General features: G+C 52.6%; 1 non-coding gene across 1 annotated transcript in view; it reads right to left on the minus strand.

Annotated features, from left to right (window-relative positions):
- Positions 1–702, minus strand: part of LOC126135344 (small subunit ribosomal RNA) — a 1,909-nt gene extending 1,207 nt beyond the window's left edge. Inside the window, exon 1 of the ribosomal RNA XR_007527882.1 lies at positions 1–702. This exon is cut by the window's left edge and continues 1,207 nt beyond it. This is a non-coding gene — a ribosomal RNA (small subunit ribosomal RNA).
- Positions 703–4,462: the final 3,760 nt, after the last annotated feature.

A 4,462-nucleotide genomic window follows, 5' to 3' on the forward strand; every position in this document is an offset into this window, starting at 1 on the left:
TGCCAGTTAAACACCGACGGGCGGTGAACCAACAGCGTGGGACACAAATCCAACTACGAGCTTTTTAACCGCAACAACTTTAATATACGCTATTGGAGCTGGAATTACCGCGGCTGCTGGCACCAGACTTGCCCTCCAATAGATACTCGTTAAAGGATTTAAAGTGTACTCATTCCGATTACGGGGCCTCGGATGAGTCCCGTATCGTTATTTTTCGTCACTACCTCCCCGTGCCGGGAGTGGGTAATTTGCGCGCCTGCTGCCTTCCTTGGATGTGGTAGCCGTTTCTCAGGCTCCCTCTCCGGAATCGAACCCTGATTCCCCGTTACCCGTTACAACCATGGTAGGCGCAGAACCTACCATCGACAGTTGATAAGGCAGACATTTGAAAGATGCGTCGCCGGTACGAGGACCGTGCGATCAGCCCAAAGTTATTCAGAGTCACCAAGGCAAACGGACCGGACGAGCCGACCGATTGGTTTTGATCTAATAAAAGCGTCCCTTCCATCTCTGGTCGGGACTCTGTTTGCATGTATTAGCTCTAGAATTACCACAGTTATCCAAGTAACGTGGGTACGATCTAAGGAACCATAACTGATTTAATGAGCCATTCGCGGTTTCACCTTAATGCGGCTTGTACTGAGACATGCATGGCTTAATCTTTGAGACAAGCATATGACTACTGGCAGGATCAACCAGGGAGCTGCGTCAACTAGAGCTGAGCAGCCGGCCGCCCGGGAGTGTGTCCCAGGGGCCCGCGCGAACACGCAAGCGTCCGCTCAATTATTCTGCAAACAGGAGGAGGCTGAGCTCCCCTGCACAATACACCTCGAAACCCTCTCAGGTCCCGGCGGCGCGCAGCGCCGTCCTAAGTACTTGGTCGGGTTCGAGAGAGGCGCAATCGCCCGGAGTTAGGCGAGTAGACGCTTTAGGTGCGACCACCCGTGCTCCCAACTGAGCTTGCCGCTGCCGACAGAGGCCCGGGAGCGTGCTGTCGTGGCATTGCCGGCGGGAGACAACACGCGCCACCTACGGTGACCGGCAGCTCCAACGCCAGCGCCACAGAAGGGCAAAGGCCCCACGTGGGTGCCGAAGCGAACTCTCCCAGCACAGCGCACGTGCCAACACGTCTGCACAACTGCGATACAAACCACCAGCGAGAACCGCTGGGGCGACCGAGCAGCAGACGGCGTCGCGGCGCCGAGTGCCGGGCGGCGGCGCATCCTCAACGCACACAGTCCTCAGTCGGACCAGCACACTGCAGATGTCCACCGCGCTTCGCACCGGGCCCGCGAGGACCCACTTTGGCCGCCCGGCGCCGCGCGCAGGGTGCCCCGGCGCGCAGCTGCGCCGCCTGCCGCGTCCGTCGGCCGGCGCGCCTGCCACTGGGCGCCCCCACCAGCCGGCTGTAGCGCGTGCGCCCACGCACCGCGCGGCCAGCACGCCGGGCGGCCCCCCCCTCACCGGCCGGGGACGGTCCCACCCAGCCACCGCCGCGTATCGCTTCACACACAGATTTGCCCTTACTGATTTACCTCCAGCAACAACAACCGCACCACAATGGGTTTACCAGTTGTTCATTTGCGTAACGTCACCAGCAAACGTAGACGTCCATCCCAGTTTGCAAATGCAACGATTATTGCATACCTGTCTGTTAGGTGTCACGACACACTACGTCTGCCCACATACACGCAACAAAATGTGCACGACTAGAGAACACGTGGGAGGTGGCCCCCTACGTATGCGATGTCCATTACGAGACCGACTGTCAACCAGCATCTGTACCATGTCGCAGATGTGGAACGCGGTGCACCATGCTATCACACTGTGTGAGAAGAGACGACTACGTTTGAATACACGCGCCACTACATCAACAGACGGCTCATGCTGATCGCCATCCAGGGCGTCCGTTAATCCCACACGTCTCTATGGCGTACCACACTGCAATGTAGCTGTTATGGGGAGACGGCACGTGGCTGAGTGCACAACATTTGGACCGTATGGTTCGCTGTTGTTGGGCGCAGTCGTTGTACGGTCACACATGTGCCACAGCGTATCATGCAGTACATACGGACCTATGTGCAGTACAATGTGAGGGTTAAGCTTACGACATCAGCGGACAGTGGACACAGGCCGTACCACGACGTAGACTGAGCGCTTCGACATGCGAATGCCAGTGAACAGCTGCGAAGGGCATTGAACACGCAAGCACCTGAACGACCAGCGTGCGAAGGCAGGGGGGAGGGTGGGGGCGATGTACATCCTGCAGTCGTCCACATTACAGTGTACAGCGGGAGCATGTAAAAAGTAAGCAACACTTGCGAAGTGTTGAACATGAAACGATACACAAGAGGGTGGGCGGTGCGAGTAGCGAACTATATTCAGAGGGTTGTGGTTAGACAACACTGGATTAATGTAACGTGTCATATGCCAATTACAGAGCAGGTTAAGGCACAACTTGGGTTAGGTTAAGGCACAACGTGGGTTAGGTTAAGGCACAACTTGGGTTAGGTTAAGGCACAACGTGGGTTAGGTTAAGGCACAACGTGGGTTAGGTTAAGGCACAACGTGGGTTAGGTTAAGGCACAACGTGGGTTAGGTTAAGGCACAACGTGGGTTAGGTTAAGGCACAACGTGGGTTAGGTTAAGGCACAACGTGGGTTAGGTTAAGGCACAACGTGGGTTAGGTTAAGGCACAACGTGGGTTAGGTTAAGGCACAACGTGGGTTAGGTTAAGGCACAACGTGGGTTAGGTTAAGGCACAACGTGGGTTAGGTTAAGGCACAACGTGGGTTAGGTTAAGGCACAACGTGGGTTAGGTTAAGGCACAACGTGGGTTAGGTTAAGGCACAACTTGGGTTAGGTTAAGGCACAACTTGGGTTAGGTTAAGGCACAACTTGGGTTAGGTTAAGGCACAACTTGGGTTAGGTTAAGGCACAACTTGGGTTAGGTTAAGGCACAACTTGGGTTAGGTTAAGGCACAACTTGGGTTAGGTTAAGGCACAACTTGGGTTAGGTTAAGGCACAACTTGGGTTAGGTTAAGGCACAACGTGGGTTAGGTTAAGGCACAACGTGGGTTAGGTTAAGGCACAACGTGGGTTAGGTTAAGGCACAACGTGGGTTAGGTTAAGGCACAACGTGGGTTAGGTTAAGGCACAACGTGGGTTAGGTTAAGGCACAACGTGGGTTAGGTTAAGGCACAACGTGGGTTAGGTTAAGGCACAACGTGGGTTAGGTTAAGGCACAACGTGGGTTAGGTTAAGGCACAACGTGGGTTAGGTTAAGGCACAACGTGGGTTAGGTTAAGGCACAACGTGGGTTAGGTTAAGGCACAACGTGGGTTAGGTTAAGGCACAACGTGGGTTAGGTTAAGGCACAACGTGGGTTAGGTTAAGGCACAACGTGGGTTAGGTTAAGGCACAACTTGGGTTAGGTTAAGGCACAACGTGGGTTAGGTTAAGGCACAACTTGGGTTAGGTTAAGGCACAACTTGGGTTAGGTTAAGGCACAACTTGGGTTAGGTTAAGGCACAACTTGGGTTAGGTTAAGGCACAACTTGGGTTAGGTTAAGGCACAACTTGGGTTAGGTTAAGGCACAACTTGGGTTAGGTTAAGGCACAACTTGGGTTAGGTTAAGGCACAACGTGGGTTAGGTTAAGGCACAACGTGGGTTAGGTTAAGGCACAACGTGGGTTAGGTTAAGGCACAACGTGGGTTAGGTTAAGGCACAACGTGGGTTAGGTTAAGGCACAACGTGGGTTAGGTTAAGGCACAACGTGGGTTAGGTTAAGGCACAACGTGGGTTAGGTTAAGGCACAACGTGGGTTAGGTTAAGGCACAACGTGGGTTAGGTTAAGGCACAACGTGGGTTAGGTTAAGGTAGAAATTGCGTTACATTGCGGTACAAATTGCGTTACATTGCGGTACAAATTGCGTTACATTGCGGTACAAATTGCGTTACATTGCGGTACAAATTGCGTTACATTGCGGTACAAATTGCGTTACATTGCGGTACAAATTGCGTTACATTGCGGTACAAATTGCGTTACATTGCGGTACAAATTGCGTTACATTGCGGTACAAATTGCGTTACATTGCGGTACAAATTGCGTTACATTGCGGTACAAATTGCGTTACATTGCGGTACAAATTGCGTTACATTGCGGTACAGATTGCGTTACATTGCGGTACACATTGCGTTACACATTGCGGTACACATTGCGTTACACATTGCGGTACACATTGCGTTACACATTGCGGTACACATTGCGGTACACATTGCGTTACACATTGCGTTACACATTGCGGTACACATTGCGGTACATTGCGGTACACATTGCGGTACATTGCGGTACACATTGCGTTACATTGCGGTACACATTGCGTTACATTGCGGTACACATTGCGTTACATTGCGGTACAAATTGCGTTACGAATTTGGTTAAGTTAAGGTGCAAAAT

The sequence above is a fragment of the Schistocerca cancellata genome, unplaced genomic scaffold (genome assembly GCF_023864275.1).
Source record: "Schistocerca cancellata isolate TAMUIC-IGC-003103 unplaced genomic scaffold, iqSchCanc2.1 HiC_scaffold_624, whole genome shotgun sequence".
NCBI lineage: Eukaryota > Metazoa > Arthropoda > Insecta > Orthoptera > Acrididae > Schistocerca > Schistocerca cancellata.